The sequence below is a fragment of the Mauremys reevesii genome, linkage group 4 (genome assembly GCF_016161935.1).
Source record: "Mauremys reevesii isolate NIE-2019 linkage group 4, ASM1616193v1, whole genome shotgun sequence".
NCBI lineage: Eukaryota > Metazoa > Chordata > Testudines > Geoemydidae > Mauremys > Mauremys reevesii.
Window position 1 is genome coordinate 1,966,705 of NC_052626.1, and position 18,511 is coordinate 1,985,215.

Genomic DNA, 18,511 nt, shown 5'->3' on the forward strand with positions numbered 1-18,511 from the left:
TTAGGTCTAAAGTTCCACACAGTCCTCTCTGATCCCGACTAAACTAAATAACTGTGTGTCAGATGCAAACGTTGCTACCTCCTTGCTCATCCCATTTTCCAGAGCATTAGTAAATACATTAAACAACACTGGACCTAGCACCGAACCTTGAGCCCCCTTGCTTTCCACCTATTGCCTTGACCAGAGCTGACCATTTAACCCTACCCTTTGCTTTCCCTCTCCAGGACAATACTTTGTCTCTCTCCCTATGACTGCTTAGGTTCTTTAGTGGTCCTTTCTGTGGGACCTTGTCAAAGGCCTTTTTAGAAATAAAAATAAAGTTTATCAACCAGTTCTCCTTTATCCACTACTTATTAATAAGGCTACAATTATGTCTCAGAGGTAACAGCAGTCACGGAGTCCATGACTTCCTGAGACCTCTGTGACATTTTCTGCCCCAGGGCTGGAGCTGTCAGCAGGCAGCCCCACAGCTCTCAGCAGGGGGACCCCGGAGCTCCCAGCCCCCATGGGTGGTGGGGGTCTTTCACAGCTCCCATTCACTGCAGGTGGCAGTGGGAGGACTACATAGGTGCCCAGCCATGGTGGGTGGCAGGGGGACCCCAAAGCCCCCGGCTGCTGTGGGTGCTAGACCCTGCTCCCTCCCCATTATCTCAGAGATATTTTTATTAAAAATTACGGACAAGTCACAGGCTTCCATGAACTTTTGTTTATTGCCCATGACCTAAAAATATCTGTGACAAAATCTGAGTCTTACTTATTAACATGTTCCAAGAATTCTAATAGATTAGTGAGACACGAGTTTCTTTATAGAATCCATACTGGTCAGACCTTATCAAATCACATTCTTTCACACACGTTTTGGTTTTATATTCTGTTTTTAATTGTCATTACAACCAATTTGCCAGATACAGCTGTAAGGATCACTGGTCTGCAATTCCCCAGATCACCCCTGGAGCTTTTCGTAAACACAGAAACAGCATTTGCTTCTCTCCAATCTTCTGGACCAGTGACTGGTTTTTGTTTTGTTTTGTTTTTTGAATGTTTGTATTAGTAGCTCAGCCACTTCCTGATCTAGCTCCTACCAGAATCTGGGCTGGATCATCTGGAGCGGATGACATTGCATTTTAATTATCTGCTTGACCCAGGACCTCTTCTTCTAACACCTCACTCTCTGAAGGGTCCTCATCTGTTGCACCAGGTTAGAACTCTCCCCACCAACCTCATACGTTAAGAATGCTACAAAGAAATCATTCCGCTTCTCAGCAATATTCTTATCAGAGGAAAAAGTAACTCAATTTTTCAGAGGCTTTTTGACTTTTCAACATTTGGTTTCATTCTGATTTGGAATGAAAATCAAACATTTGGAATTCTTCACACAAGGGGATGGAACGCTGGCCCTGGGGCAGTCCTCCCCATAGGCTGCCACAGAGGAAGAGAGGCCAGGCTGCTGAGAAATTGTGCATCTGAGTACATGGGAGCCAGGACTTCTGAGCTCCCTGCTCCCCGTCAATACAGCAGGTGAGCTGCTGAGGAGCTGCGAGCCTGGGAGCTTGCAAGTAGCTGGGCAGAGGCACAGAGGGGAGGAATCCTTCTTCCTCCCCCTCCCTAGACTATGGGCAGGTTGCGGAGCTGTTCAAAGAAGGCTGTTTTGGCTGTTGGGTTAAGTAGCTTCCGTGTGCTCTTACCTGCCACCCTGCCCGTTCCCATTGCAGAGGAAAAGATGGGCAGATCTGGGTAAACGTAGGTCCTCGATCTCCACCTCACTATCCCCATTACACTATCCTGACCATCTCCCAGCCCTTCCTCTTCCCGCCACACTGCAGTGCAGAGAGCTTGCCCGGAGTTAGGTTTCACGCAGCAGAATGAGACCAGCACCCCCTGCAGGGTCCCCTCGGTACCAGCAGCCCCTCTTGCACAATGGAACCCTGTCAGTAACTTTGCCAAGGGGCTGGATTGTCCCCACCTGAGCTCTTCCCTACAGTTTTCATGGGTTCTTTGGAGTTGTATTCATGGCTCTGCTTAGCTGCACCAATACTCGCTTCACTCTGTATGGATGATCCACCCCTCAGGGCTCATTGCAATCTGCTGCACCTTACATCGCCAGGAAAATGATCCCCGAGATTCAGAAGTATATCAAGAACCTGCCACCATCTGTAATATCTTCCCTCCATTCAACACTAAAGGTGAAGAACTAGGATCACTCTGCTACAGCCTTTGTATATGCTTGTCACATGACCTCCCACGTCTCTCAGGGCCTTGCAGTCCTATCTGTAGCTCTGCAGAAGCACGTCCACTCCCGTTACTCTCTGCCAGGCGTGCTTTGCAACCTGGACTCAGATTACATTCCATCTGATAGTGAAATGATAGCTGAGATTCAGAAGTCTGTTAGCTGCCATTCTTGTGTCCCAGGCTTTGTTTTTCATCTTTCTTTCAAGGGCAAAATGGAAAAGATTTAGCCAGGAGATGGAAAACAAAACAAAGGTTACTGAGGTTGCTAGGCCAGAGCCTTAGCAATGACACAGGTGTTGTGAAAATAAGGAGGACTTGATTCTTCTCTCGTGTATGCAGGTGTAAAGCAGTAACTCTCCTGGTGTCAGTCAGGTTACATTGGCATCAGCAGGAGTAGAATGATTTTCTCTCAATGAGTGTATCATATTCTGAAAAAGTCTCCAGCATCTTCCATGCTTAGGTATCTCCGTTCTTTGTCTCTAGCTTATTTTTCCCTACTTGATATACAGGTATCCCAGGTGTCTCTGTATGCCAGTTGATTGTTCCAAGGATGCATGCTAGACTTCTGGCAGGCAAGTCTGTGTCTGCTGAGTGAGGGCTGAGAAACGGTTTTCCCATCCCTGGAATATTTTTGAGAGTGCAAAATTTTTTCTTGTTTTGAATCAGAACAAAAATTCAAATTTTCAAAACTTATCATGAATTGAAAACCTGAAATTTGGCCGGGATAGGGTGTCCCAGGCCATTTGAGGCCCCCTGCTGGAAGCCTTGCAGTCCTACCACATCGTGCCCTAGGGAAGGAGCAATGAAGGTGGGTCCTCAGGCCTGCTAGAGAGGCTGGAAAGAAGCAGCCAATCAGAGTCCAGCAGGACTAGTTAAGGAGCTACAGGGGATGAGTAGCTCAGTTGCTGGCTGGGACCAGAAGGGTAAGGAAGGGCTGGAATACAGTGAAACACTCCAGGCAAGGAGAACTGGGAGAGACCCAGCTCAATCAGGGTTAGGAGAGAGAAAACCCCAGGACTGCGACCCTAATGTAATGGGTGAAGGTTATGGGACCAGCTGGGAAGCAGCCCAGGGAAGGCAGCAGCAGCAACTATTAAGGGAAGCAGTTTGGGGCTGCTGTGTAGAGGGTCCCTGGGTTGGGATCTCGAGGAGTGGGTGGGCCTGGGTCCCCTCACCAGCCACTCAGGAAGTGACCTAAGCCCAAAAAAGGGGACAAGACTCTTTACTAAACGCCCGAGAAAGGGGCTGGAATTTAAACAGACCCAGAGATGGGGCTGCAAACCCTGGCGGGGGCCGACCATTTGTTAAGTTTTGTTACCCCAGAAGGGATTCACCCACTCACCTATTAACTGTGTGACTTAGACCTGGGCTGAGACACTGAAAACCCACCTAGTGAGGTCAACAACCTACAGGGGGCGCCAGGAGCAGACAAGCTTGCAACTCCACACTCAGCGGACAGAAAGCACTGACGGTGCGGGCCCCATCACATTGAAAATTGAAACATTGGGTTTTGATTTCGACCTTTTCTTTTCTTTCCTTTTTTAAAAAAACAGTACTTTAGTCTAATCAGGTTACAATTCTAAGTGAAAAATCATTTTGGATTAAAAAACCCTGAATTTTCAATTTAAACAATTTCAAAACTTTTGTTTTCAATTTTATTTCCCCCAAGCTGGAAAATTCATCATAACCAGCCCTGATTCATAAACAGTTTCAATTTCAGTAAATCGGCATTTTTGACAAAACAAACTTGGCAACAATTTCCCAACCAGTTCTAGTTACATTCCTAATGAGAGTTTCTCAAAGGATGCCACAGAGAATCTGAAGCGAATTGTTCTCCATATGTAAAACTGCAGAAAAACCTCCACGAAATATTTGAACTTGGAATTTCTTATGCAAAGCTGAAATATTTAACTTTAAAAATAAAAGGCAAATTCTTCTGTCTTAGGTTCTCTCTCTCAGCATTCATCCCAATGGGGCTTTCACTGTCCTCTGTCTGAATAGGGTGACATCCAGCCCTGTACATACAGCCAGCAAGGACTGTGCACGATTTATTTCCTACGTACACCTTATAGCAAATATTTTGTAAGCTACAATATTGGCCTCTAAGTTTTCCATCTCACAGGAAGATGCCCTGCCCTCCACCCCAATAACATGCTCTTTTGCAGAACAACCTGTTTCCCTTCAGCTCTGAAAATTGGAGATGAAAATATGCCTGTGTTCAGTACTTCTAACACACGGGTTTAGAGGCCGCAGTCTGCTGGGGGAAGGATGTTAAGTGAGTTAGCTGATAATTTCTACAATGCTCCAATCCACTTCTGTGTCTCTTCAAACACAACCTACTTAATTGTGATGATGGGCGGTCCACACTTCAGTACCTCTCTGCTATCCTTGTTAGCTTTCTCAGCTAGACTTGTGTGTTTGTTCCCTCATTAGAGCTTTTAAAATATCTTCACTGACATTTTCCTGGATGCTGTTATAATTCTACTGCATGTACCGAGCTGCAGCGTGAGAGGTTCCTGGGGTCAAAATGTATCCTTGCTCTCTTCTTTTATGTGGCCTTTTAAATTTCTCAGTGATCAGTTTCCTGATCATTGGTAAATGTTGTTGTAGCCATTTCAGTGTCTGAAATGTATGCTGGGCATCTTTTATAGTGAACATTTGCAAAGAAGCAAATGTTCGTGACCTGGCCCCGTGGTGTGATGTACAATCAAAGGTAGCATTTTGTTTTCTGGGGTAAAATACAATTATCACAAGCTATTGGAGCAAACTTTGTAATGTCTCAAGGTATTTCCTACGACAATTGTTCCGTTGCTGCATTAATAAAGCCCAACCTGTATAACAAACATCTCATGGTACATTGTTAGCCAGTCAGTATCCCTGTATGTGTGTAAAACAGGCTGTTTCACCAGCACTAAATCACCAGACACACACACATACAGGGGAAAGTTTGACTATGAAACTTGGAGTTAAATCCCCAGGTCCAGCTGTGTGTGTGGGGGGGGGGGCGGGGACAGTGGATCTAAGCAACATTCCTGCTCCCCTAATGTAGAGCAGCCTAAGGGTCAATATGAGTTACATCAGCTAGAGTGATCAACTAGGATCCACTCTGCTAGCCAGATCATACTCTGACTCCACCACCTCCTGCCTTAGACTCAAAAGAACATAAAATTGGCCACACTGGGTCAGACCAAAGGTCCATCAAGCCCAGTATCCTGTCCTCTGACAGTGGCCAATGGAAGGTGCCCCAAAGGGAATGAACAGACAGGTTATCATCAAATGATCCATGTCCTGTCACCCAATCCCAGCTTCTGGCAGACAGAGGCGAGGGACACCATCCCTGCCCATCCTGGCTAATAGCCATTGATGGACATATCTTCCATTAATCTATCTAGCTCCCTTTTGAACCCCGTATTGGCCTTCACAACACCCTCTGGCAAGGAGTTCCAGAAGTTGACAGTGCATTGCATGAAAAAATACTTTCCTGTGTTTGTTTTAAACCTGCTACCTATTAATTTCATTTGGTGGCCCCTTGTTCTTGTATTATGAGAAGGAGTAAATAACACTTCCTTATTTACTTTCTCTATACCACTCATGATTTTATAGGCCTCTATCATATCCCCCCTTAGTCACCTCTTTTCCAAGCTGAAAAGTCCCAGTCTTATTAATATCTCCTCATATGGAAGCCGTTCCAGACCCCTAATAATTTTTGTTGCCCTTTTCTGAACCCTTTCCAATTCCAATATATCTTTTTTGGGATGGGGCGACCACATCTCCATGCAGTATTCAAGATGTGGGCGCAGCATGTATGTATATAGAGGCAACATGATATTTTCTGTCTTATTATCTATCCCTTTCTTAATGATGCCCAACATTCCATTCGCTTTTTTGACTGCCGCTGCACACTGAGTGGATGATTTCAGAGAACTATCCACACTGACTCCAAGATCTCTTTCTTCAGTGATAACAGCTAATTTAGACCCCATCATTTGTAGGTATAGCTGGCATTATGTTTTCCAATGTGCATTACTTTGCATTTATCAACATTAAATTTCATCTGCCATTTTGTTGCCCAGTCACCCAGTTTTGTGAGACTCCTTAGACTATGAGGAGGAGTGGGTGACATATGGGCTAATGTGCTGGTTTGCTGTACAGCCCTGTGTATATATGGCCAAAGCTGGATTTGCATGTGTTTGATTTCATTCCCCTTAGATTCAGGGAAATAATTAAAGTGAGCAGGAGAATTATTTTAGTCTGAGTCTGTGATTAGGGAAACTTGCTCACTCTGGAGAGAATGAAATATTCCATATCCCTCTAGGCTGCTTCCAAACTTGGGGGTAGTTTTGACGTCTCAAGCGAGGCTTTTAAAAAATCAAAATGTGGCCACACCTTCCTGTTTCTTCTTTAGGAATCTGCCTCTCTCTGTGTGTATTCACTGTCTTCCTGTAGGAGAAGGGCAGCAAGCATATCCTATGTGAGTTGTAATTAGCTTTTTGTCAAAGATCAGAACTGTAACAAACAAGACTCCAGACATGCATAACAAAGACAAACCTAGCCCTCTGCTTGCTCATGAGAATCACCTCTGACTTCTTTTATTTGGCTGTGCCTTTTTAAATTCATTTTACTTGTGATACAAGCCTCTGACCATGTAGCTTCTCAGGATCACCTTTTCCCTGAGAAACGCACTTCAGGAAACTGGAGAGCTTTAATGAGAAAAACAAAATACCTCAACCTTAGCTTCCATCCTTTACAATAAAATCCTGGGGATCTTTAGAACTGTCATTTAAAAATCTTTCTCCTCATGGTTTCTTACCCAGCATGGTTGCAGTCCGCTCTTCAAGGACCATCAAGGTAGGAGTGGATAGATTTTAAGCTGGCAGGTGTAACTTCTAAAGAGAGACTTAGCATTTCTAACTGAGATCATTATTTTGAGGACTGGATGGATAATAAGACACTCTGCAGTATGCAGAATTCCTCAGTAAATTATCTTTCTGAAAGCTTCTCTCAATTAAAAGGGCACCCGTCCTGAACCCAGCATATTTTAACCTAACGTCAGTCTTGAAGGGCTGCTGGGTTCTCCTGGACACCTTTGAAAACATTTCAATTTCCAAACCACTGTATTTATATTCCAGTAATTTCCTATGTTTCTTTTCTATTCTTCTTAAAGAAATAGCTCATCGTACAGTAAGTATTACTTGGGAAATGAGGAAGACACTAGCATGTCTTTGCAGAGCTCTTGCCAAGTCATAGTGCTAAGCACTAATTTCATGGGTAGTGACTGGTTACCACAGCTGTATCCAGCTGAGCTTTGAAATTCAGAGATACCTTGGGTCCCTGTAACTCTCTCTCCTTCCACTCATTCTTTCCCGCCGCATATGATTAGGCATTATAAAACATTGAGTGGGCCCATGCACATTGATAAAGCATGCGTTGCTATATAATATTATACATACCAATTTCTGTAAATAGATTCTATCATAGAATCATAGAATATCAAGGTTGGAAGGGACGTCAGGAGGTATCTAGTCCAACCCCCTGCTCAAAGCAGGACCAATTCCCCACCAAATCACCCCAGTCAGGGCTTTGTCAAGCCAGGCTTTAAAAACTTCTTAAGGATGGAGATTCCACCATTTCCTTATCATAGAATCATAGAATCTCAGGGTTGGAAGGGACCTCAGGAGGTCATCTAGTCCAACCCCCTGCTCAAAGCAGGACCAAACCCAACTAAATCATCCCAGCCAGGGCTTTGTCATGCCTGACCTTAAAAATCTCTAAGGAAGGAGATTCCACCACCTCCCTAGGTAACCCATTCCAGTTCTTCACCACCCTCCTAGTGAAAAAGTTTTTCCTAATGTCCAACCTAAACCTCCCCCTCTGCAACTTGAGACCATTACTCCTTGTTCTGTCATCTGTACCACTGAGAACAGTCTAGATCCATCCTCTTTGGAACCCCCTTTCAGGTAGTTGAAAGCAGCTATCAAATCCCCCCTCATTCTTCTCTTCTGCAGACTAAACAATTCCAGTTCCCTCAGCCTCTCCTCATAAGTCATGTGCTCCAGCCCCCTAATCAGTTTTGTTGCCTCTGCTGGACTCTCTCCAATTTATCCACATCCTTCTTGTAGTGTGGGGCCCAAAACTGGACACAGTACTCCAAATGAGGCCTCACCAGTGCTGAATAGAGGGGAATGATCACATCCCTCGATCTGCTGGAAATGCCCCTACTTATACAACTCAAAATGCCATTAGCCTTCTTGGCAACAAGGGCACACTGTTGACTCATATTCAGCTTTTCGTCCACCATAACCCCTAGGTCCTTTTCTGCAGAACTGCTGCCCAGCTATTCAGTCCCTAGTCTGTAGCAGTGCATGGGATTCTTCTGTCCTAAGTGCAGGACTCTGCACTTGTCCTTGTTGAACCTCATCAGATTTCTTTTGGCCCAATCCTCTAATTTGTCTAGGTCCCTCTGTATCCTATCCCTACCCTCCAGCATGTCAACCACTCCTCCCAGTTTAGTGTCATCTGCAAACTTGCTAAGGGTGCAGTCCACACCATCCTCCAGATCGTTAATGAAGATATTGAACAAAACCAGCCCCAGCACTGACCCTTGGGGCACTCCACTTGATACCGGCTGCCAACTAGACATGGAACCATTGATCACTACCCGTTGAGCCTGACCATCTAGCCAGTTTTCTATCCACCTTACCGTCCATTCATCCAGCCCAGACTTCTTTAACTTGCTGGCAAGAATACTGTGGGAGACTGTATCAAAAGCTTTGCTAAAGTCCAGAAATAGCACATCCACTGCTTTCCCCTCATCCACAGAGCTGGTTATCTCATCATAGAAGGCAATTAGGTTAGTCAGGCATGACTTGCCCTTGGTGAATCCATGCTGACTGTTCCTGATCACTTTCCCCTCCTTTAAGTGGTTCAGAATTGATTCCTTGAGGACCTGTTCCATGCTTTTTCCAGGGACTGAGGTGAGACTGACTGGCCTGTAGTTCCCTGGATCTTCCTTCTTCCCTTTTTTTAAAGATGGGCACTACATTAGCTTTTTTCCAGTCATCCGGGACCTCCCCCGATCGCCATGATTTTTCAAAGATAATGGCCAATGGCTCTGGAATCTCATCGGCCAACTCCTTTAGCACCCTTGGATGCAGCACATCCAGCCCCATGGACTTGTGCTCATCCAGTTTTTCTAAATAGTCCCGAACTACTTCTTTCTCCACAGGGAGCTGGTCACCTCCTCCCCATACCGTGCTGCAGAGTGCAGCTGTCTGGGAGCTGACCTTGTCTGTGAAAGTAACCCATTCCAGTGCTTCACCACCCTCCTAGTGAAATAGTTTTTCGTAATATCCAACCTAGACCTCCCCTACTGCAACTTGAGACCATTGCTTCTTGTTCTGTAATCTGACACCAGTAAGAACAACCAAGCTCCATCCTCTTTGGAACCCCCCTTCAGGTAGTTGAAGGCTGCTATCAAATCTCCCCTCACTCTTCTCTTCTGCTGACTAAATGAGTCCAGTTCTCTCAGCCTCTTCTCATAAGTCATGTTCCCCAGCCCCCTAATCATTTCCATTGCCCTCCGCTGGACTCTCCCCAATTTGTCCAAATCCTTTCTGTAGTGTGGGGCCCAAAACTGGACACAATACTCCAGATGTGGCTTCACCAGTGCCGAATAGAGGGGAATAATCACTTCCCTCGATCTGCTGGCAATGCTCCTACTAATGCAGCTGAACATATCGTTGGCCTTCTTGGCAATGAGGGCACACTGCTAACTCATATCTAGTATCTCATCCACTGTAATCCAAGGGTCCTTTTCTGCAGAACGGCTGCCTAGCCAGTTGATCCCAAGACTGTAGCAGTGCATGGAATTCTTCCATCCTAAGTGCAGGACTCTGCGCTTGTCCTTGTTGAACCTCATCGGATTTCTTTTGGCCCAATCCTCCAATTTGTCTAGGTCACTCTGGCCCCTATCCCTACCCCCCAGCATATCTACCTCTCCCCCCAATTTAGTGTTATCCACAAACTTGATGAAGGTGCAATCCATCCCATCATCCAGATCTTTAATGAAGATGTTGAACAAAACCAGCCCCAGGACCGACCCCTGGGGCACTTTGCTTGATACCGTCTTCCAACTAGACATCAAGCCATTGATCACTACCCGTTGAGCCCGACAATCTAGCCAGCTTTCTATCCACCTTATAGTCCATTCATCCAGCCCATACTTCTTTAACTTGCTGGCAAGTATACTGTGAGAGGCCGTTTCAAAAGCTTTTTTAAAGTCAAGGTATATCATGTCCGTTGCTTTCCCCATATCCACAGAGCCAGTTGTCTCATCATAGACAGCAATCAGGTTGGTCAGGCATGACTTGCCCTTGGTGAATCCATGTTGACTATTCCTGATCACCTTCCTCTCCTCCAGGTGCTTCAAATGGATTCCTTGAGGACCTGCTTCATGATATTTCCAGGGACTGAGGTGAGGCTGAGGGGTCTGTAGTTTCCTGGATTCTCCTTCTTTCCTTTTTGTAAAGATGGGCAGTATATTTGTTTTTTTTCCCAATCACCTCCCCTAATTACCACACGTTTTCAAAGATAACGGCCAATGGATCTGCAATCACATCAGCCAACTCCCTCAGCACCCTCAGATGCATTGCATCCAGCCCCATGGACTTGTGCATATCCAGCTTTTCTAAATAGTCCTTAACCTGTTCTTTCACCACTGAGGGCTGCTCACCTCCTCCCCATACTGTGCTTCCCAGTGCAGCAGTCTGGGAGCTGACCTTGTCTGTGAAGACCAAGGCAAATAAAGCATTTTCCACATCACCTGTCACTAGGTTGCCTCCCCCATTCAGTAAGGGGCCCACACTTTCCCTGACCTTCTTGTTGCTAACATACCTGTAGAAACCCTTTTTGTTACCGTTCACATCCCTTGCCAGCTGCAACTCCAATTGTACTTTGGCCTTCCCAATTACACCCCTGCATGCTCGAGCAATGTTTGTATAGTCCTCCCTAGTCATACGTTCAAGTTTCCTCTTCTTGTAAATTTCCTTTTTGTGTTTAAGTTCACTGAAGATTTCTCTGTTAAGCCGAGCTGCTCTTCTGGACTCCTTGCCCCCTCATATTAGCTTCCCAGGGTATCCTGCCCATCAGTTCCCTGAGGGAGTCAATGTCTGATTTTTCTGAAGTCCAGAGTCTGTATTCTGCTGCTCTCCTTTCTTCCTTTTGTCAGGATCATGAGCTCAACCATCCCATGGTCACTGCTGCACAGGTCGACACCCACTTCTACTTTCCCTACCAATTCTTCCCTGTTTGTGAGCAGCAGGTCAAGAGGAGCACGGCCTCCAGTTGGTTCCTCCAACATTTGCAACAGGAAGTTGTCCCCAACACTCTCCAAAAACTTCCTGGATTGTCTGTTCACTGCTATGTTGCTCTCCCAAAAAATGTCAGGGTGCTTGAAGTCCCCCATGAAAACCAGGGCCTGTGATCTGGAAACTTCTGTTAATTGTGTGAAGAAAGCCTCGTCTACCTCATCCTCCAGGTCTGATGGTCTATAGCAGATGCCCACCACAATATCACCCTTGTGGCTCTCGCCTCTAAACTTAACCCAAAGACTCTCAACAGGCTTTTATCCACTTTCATACTGGAGCTCTGAGCAATCATACCAGTCTCTTACCTACAGTGCAACTCCTCCAACTTTCCTCCCCTGCCTGTCCTTCCTGAACAGTGTATACCCATCCATTACAGTGCTCCAGTCATGTGAGTTACCCCATCAAGTCTCTCTTATTCCTATCAGGAACAGTCAGCATGGATTCACCAAGGGCAAGTCATGTATGACTAACCTAATTGTCTTCTATGAAGAAATAACTGGCTCTGTGGATGAGGGGAAAGCAGTGGATGTGTTATTCCTTGACTTTAGCAAAGCTTTTGATACAGTCTCCCACAGTATTCTTGCCGGCAAGTTAAAGAAGTATGGGCTGGATGAATGGACTATAAGGTGGAAAGAAAGCTGGCTAGATCATCGGGCTCAATGAGGAGTGACCAATGGATCCATGTCTAGTTGGCAGCCAGTATCAAGCAGAGTGTCCCAAGGGTCAGTCCTGGGGCCGGTTTTGTACAATATCTTCATTAATGATCTGGAGGATGGCGTGGACAACACTCTCAGCAAGTTTGCAGATGACACTAAACTGGGCGGAGTGGTAGATACACTAGAGGGTAGGGATAGGATACAGAGGGACCTAGACAAATTAGAGGATTGGGCCAAAAGAAATCTGATGAGGTTCAACAAGGACAAGTGCAGAGTCCTGCACTTAGGACAGAAGAATCCCATGCACTGCTACAGGCTGGGGACTGAATGGCTGGGCAGCAGCTCTGCAGAAAAGGACCTAGGGGTTACAGTGGACAAGAAGCTGGATATGAGTCGACAGTGTGCCTTTGTTGCCAAGAAAGCTAATGGCATTTTGGGCTGTATAAGTAGGGGCATTGCCAGCAGATCAAGGAACATGATCATTCCTCTCTATTCGGCATTGGTGAGACCTCATCTGGAGTACTGTGTCCAGTTTTGGGCCCCACACTACAAGAAGGATGTGGAAAAATTGGAAAGAGTCCAGCGGAGGGCAACAAAAATGATTAGGGGGCTGGAGCACATGATTTACGACGAGAGGCTGAGGGAACTGTGCTTATTTAGTCTGCAGAAGAGAAGAATGAGGGGGGATCTGATAGCTGCTTTCAACTACCTGAAAGGGGGTTCCAAAGAGGATGGATCTAGACTGTTCTCAGTGGTAGCAGATGACAGAACAAGGAGTAATGGTCTCAAGCTGCAATGGGGGAGGTTTAGGTTGGATATTAGGAAAAAACGTTTTCACAAGGAGGGTGGCGACGCACTGGAATGGGTTCCCTAGGGAGGTGGTGGAATCTCGTTCCTTAGAGGTTTTTAAGGCCAAGCTTGACAAAGCCCTGGCTAGGATGATTTAGTTGGGGATTGGTCTTGCTTTGAGCAGAGGGTTGGACTAAATGACCCCCTGAGGTCCCTTTCAACCCTGAGATTCTATGATTCTATCGCATCATATTTCCTTTACTGTGCCAGGACTTCCAATTCTTCCTGCTTGTTTCTTGCGTTCATGTACAGGCACCTAAGATAACTAGCCGATTGCCCTACTTTCTCAGTATGAATCAGGAGGCCTCCTCTGTTGCAACCTCCTCCTTGTGTTTCCTCCCAATATTCCACTTCCCCACATACCTCCGGACTTAGGTCTCCATCCCCCGTTGAACCTAGTTTAAAGCCCTCCTCACTGGGCTATTAAGCCTACCTGTGAAGATGCTCTTCCATCTCTTCATTAGGTGGAATCCCATCTCTTCCTAGCAATCTTTCTTCCTGGAACAACAACCCATGTTTGAAGAATCCAAAGCCCTCTCTCCGACACCACCTGCGTAACCGTGCATTTATCTCCACAATTTGATGGTTCCTTCCTAGGCCTTTTCCTTCAACAGGGAGGATGGACGAGAACATGACTTGCGCCTCAAACTCCTTTATCCTTCTTCCCAGAGCCATGTAGTATCTATTTATCTATCTATCAAACCATGAACAAAATGATAATAGTGTTTGCATCACTTTAATTAGCAGTCACCACCCCTCTCTACATTCCTCCTGAAAAAGTTACTCCAGGTAAAGTTTTTGAAAAGTGTAATTTTCAGGCATCTCTCATTTTAAAAGACTTGGACCTTTGACCTTCAAACTTAGAAATAATTCTCCTGTACCCTGAAGGCAATTACAGTATTTTTAGTGGAGAACACTTTACCAGTGCAAAATGATAAGGGAGACAAAATTAGGACTCGCAATGGACACTGCTTGCTACTGAGTGACTCCCCTATGGGAAGTATGAGGTGTGAATAATGTGCCATTAATTGCTAGAGCCGCTGCAGTGCGGGGCAAGACACAGACAGGATAGGTCTGGATAGTTTCTGTTCACCTGCACCTCCAAAACTCTTGGCCAACTTTCTTCGAAGTTTGCAGTTAAAAAAAAAACCTGGGCATTCTTCTTCAGTGATTCCATCTGCACAATGGACTCTGAGGAAATCCCACACGTCTGACCTGGGAATAGAACCTGCATCTCAAAACCCACAGACCTTCCCCGCTGAAACAGAACCTGCAAAAAAGTGCAACAAGAGCACAGGCCACATCCTGAGCTTCACAGAAAGCACCCCTCTGTCTGCATTAGTGCATCCCCTCTGATGGCAGTGGGAGTCTGCACTGGGTGCATGGAGCTCATTACTTGGTATCATTTATACCATAATCCTCTCTCACTGGCTCAGTCTTGCAGCTCAGCATCGTATCTGCCCAAAGTTCATTTGTTTGTGTTTATTAATTTATTTATGAGTGGTGCCCTTTGGTCTCGACAGTAATGCACACAACTCAGCAAATGCAAGGAAGAAAATCTTTGAGTTCAGAATGATGAAGAGCTACGTACAGCTGACTTCCCACTTGCATGTTGCGTCCCCTTGTCTACCACACAGGACTTGGAAAAAACTGGGCATAGAAAAAATTAATAAGTTTGGTAGTTCTAAAACTTTTCCATTTCCGTTCATCTGCTGCAGCCGTTTTATCTTTCCAAGTGTTATCAAGTTCAAAGTTTCCATGTGGCAGATAACATTTTAATTAGTGTATTCTCACCCCACTTTTGAACGTTCCTAAGATCGACTGCACTGCAAAGAAGATAAGATAGTTATCAGCCCTAATTTTCAGGTTTTCATTCCAGACTTTTAAATAAGAAAGTTAGAAATTTTGAAGGGAAAACAAGGTAAATTAAAAAAAAAACCCACACATTTCAGTTTGGCTGCTTCGAATGCGAACTGAGTGCACCATCAGAGAAACGGTACACTGCTGGCACACAACTTGATGAAAGCATGGATGGTCTTATGGTTCAGGCACTGGCTGGGCACGCAGGAGAGCTGAGCTCAGCTCCTGGCCCTGCTGTCAGATCCCTGCGGGACCATGAGCCAGCCAGTCAGTATTTCTGTACCTCGGCTGCTCATCTGTAAGAGGGGGAGACTGAGATTTCCTTGGTCTGTCTTGACAAGTGTTTTGGGGCAGGGACTTTTTCTCCCAGTGAGCATGATACAACTCCCATTAAAGGTGCTGGACAGAGACCCGGTGGCTACAGAGGCACTTGGATCAGGCCCTGTGTGTTTGTACAGCACTGAGCAGAATGGTGCCCTAATCGCGGCTAGGCCTTCCAGGCACTACCATGATATGGATAATGAAGAAGAAAAAAAACTTGGATACTCACAGGCTGAGAATTAAAAACAGGTCCTCAGAGCTGACATCTTGCTGCACAATACGTGGTTCTGTAGCAACTGAGCATTTCTAAACAGCATTTCAGTTCATGAGTGGAATCACTCAGGATATCTGTGGAGCAGTTATACAGTTCACGACACAGTACAGTACACATGGATAGGCTGTGGGATGGAGCCCACTCCTGATTCACGCAGGCTCTGCACCAGAGTCTCCTGGACATCCGGGGGGTACGTTCACTGCTCTGTCTCTGGGGATTGTGCAGCCTGCTCCCCTCGCTCTGCTTCGCTACCTCTGCAGATGGGGATGAGCAGCCCACTCTTCTGCCAGGGACAGTCTGGGCTGTGATGGTATCGTGCATGCCACAATTTTGGAGGCAGACTCTGAGTTTGTTAAAGAGAGAGAACAGCATGTTATTTGCCCAGTGGGCTCTGAGCACACTTTGCCTACGCAGTGCATAGTAATCTATCCCTCTGCCTTTGCTTGACACCTCATATTAACTTATTCAATTCAGCTTGGAAACTAGGACAACGAAGACTTGAAACCCTGGCAGGTGTCAGTCAATTTAGGATGGCCTCAAAGAGGGATAACTAATATTGCTAATTGTTCCTGGCTTAGTGCTGGATTATCCCCGGTCGATCCCTGAGAGTTCATTCTGTAGGACTGGAGCTGCAAGGTGACTGCGGAGTGGGTGCTGATGCTTTGTTCGTAAATCCCGATGTTCACTGTGAACTCCGTTACCTTGTCTGCTAGCAGCCATTTCCCAGCACTGATCGCATGTTCTGCTCCTTCCTATCCAATGGAGCTGACATCCAACGAGCAAATGTGCAGTAATTGAAATACCTGAGCCATGGCCGTGCCCTGCAGGTACCGCTAGACCCGGTGTGGATCCAGGCTGGACGTAGATACAGGAAGGGCTCTACTGAGTGCAGCATCCCCCATGGATCCACCCCACACAGGCTGGAGCAAGGCAGCAGCGGGGAGGACAGAGACCTGCTTAGTTGCAGAAGTTGTTCCATGCGGCCAGCAGATCTGTGCTTCCCACCTCCCTTCTTGGCCCCTCCACATGGCCAGAGGAGTGAAGGGGAGACAAGTGGCGAGGAGTCTGAGGCAGGCTGGCTGGCTGGCTGGCTGGCTGGCATCAGGTGCATATGACACTGATCATCGTGGCATGCTGACTTTGCCTGGCTCTCTTTCTCCTTTTGGCTCAGTCTCCTGCTCTCATCCCGTGTGACCCTTCGCTTCCTCTCCTTACCCTCCTGCAATGTTCTGCCCCTCTGCACTGACTCTCCCATGTGTCCCCCTGTCCGGGCAGTTGCCAAATTCTGCTCTTTCTCCAGCACGGCCTCTGAGCTGCTCTTTTCTTGTCCTTCAGTAACACTGGCTCCTCCACTCCCCACTTGTGATCACCAGCCCAGCAGCATCTCTGATTTCTTTGCTCTCAGCCATCACCTTCCTTCCCCATCTAGCTCCTAAGCCAGGGACCCAGAGGGAGCAATTGTCCTTCAAGGCTGATTAGCTGCTGCTCAGGCATGTACTGGGTCACCATGAGGATGCATGCAGGATCCTTGAACCTGATTCCTACTGTTCGCTGGGCCAGGGAGAGCCGGTGCAGAATGGATGGGGAGTAGCAGCAGTTGCTAAACCAGGGAAGCCCAGACGCTAGCCGCATCCATCTGGTTTGATCTTGTCATGGGATGGGTAGTGGGAATGACAGAGGTCTCCGTGCTGACTGCAAAGGGGAGAAGGAAAAGTGAACAGGGAACAACAGCTCAGAGCTGAAAGTGCTCACAGGAGACAGCCTGGCCACCTCATGCAGAAACGAGCATGGACCAAAATGGAGAGCTGTCCCCTAGCACACACAACAGAAGGATGGATTGGGAACCTGTCTGCTCAGGGACTGCACGTCAGGCAACAGACTGAACACACACAGTTCTCTCTTCCTTTTCCCTTTCAATAACAAACTTCCTGAGTTGAACACTAAGTGCGCAAACCCCTTAACTTACTGTCAAGGTTCCTTCTCCACTCTGAACTTTGCTTTCCGTGTAGCAAAATCCATGAAAGTCTGTATGTACTGCTTTCCTCTGGGGGTCTTCTTTGGGAAAGGACCCAGAATATCCACAGCTACTCACTGAAATGGGACCTCAATTATGGGGAGTGGCTGGAGAGGGGCTTTGACCTGGTCTTGGGGCTTTCCCACTCGATGGCACACCTCACAAGACTGGACATAATTAGCAATGTCCTTGCCCATTCCCTCCCAGTGGAAGGACTTCCCCAACCTGTCTTTGGTTCTGTTCACCCCAGAATGGCCACTGGGATGATCATGGGCTAAGCTTAAGAGCTTTACCCGGTACTTAGTTGGAACTCCCAACTGTCTTTGAGGACGCCAATCTTCCTGTTGTCCACCAGAAAGAGTCTCCTTGTATAAAAGTCCTTGTTCTACAACAAACCAGGATCGGTTAGAAGAGCTGAGAGGCGGTGGAGTGTTCCGTGCCACCACCCAAGCTTTCTGAAGGCTGTCATCGGCTTCCTGTTCAGACTGGAACTGTTCCCTTGATGCTGGAGACACCAGTTCCTCCTTAGACTGTGGACTTGGGCTTGGTCCCTCTGGAAGCGATGTAGGTGATGGGATTGTTTTCGTTGATTGTGAACTGCTCTATGCTGGTGCACTATGTGATATTTCAGGCTCTGGCTCAGCCTCTGGGGTAGGGTTGTTTTCTGCTTCTGCCAGTTCAGGCCCGCTGGTGCCCTCTGGCGTTGGAGTGGTAGATGGGTTTGCAAGCGCTGGAATCAGTGCTGGCAACGGTTCTGGGGCTGGTTGCTTTGCCAGTTCCGGTTTTGGGACTGGATTCACTACGGCTGTAGCATTCAAGGGTAGAAGATCCGGTTCCACCACCTCTGTCTGGGTCTCTGGTAACACGGATGGGGCCCCGGTGGACGGCTCAGGAACAGGGATGGGTGTGGAAGCTTGTTTGGCCTGGCTGCGTGTGACCATTC

General features: G+C 46.8%; 1 long non-coding RNA gene across 2 annotated transcripts in view; it reads right to left on the reverse strand.

Annotated features, from left to right (window-relative positions):
* Nucleotides 1–6,798: 6,798 nt before the first annotated feature.
* LOC120405136 overlaps nucleotides 6,799–18,511 on the reverse strand; it is a 32,060-nt gene continuing 20,347 nt past the window's right edge. Inside the window, exons 4-6 of one of the 2 annotated variants that reach the window (XR_005598400.1) lie at nucleotides 15,510–15,897; nucleotides 13,533–13,597; nucleotides 6,799–6,929 (exon numbers count right to left, since the gene is read on the reverse strand). This is a non-coding gene — a long non-coding RNA (uncharacterized LOC120405136). Of the gene's footprint in view, nucleotides 6,930–13,532; nucleotides 13,598–14,524; nucleotides 14,926–15,509; nucleotides 15,898–18,511 lie in introns of those variants that run through there. The other variant, XR_005598401.1, reaches the window with a different exon arrangement.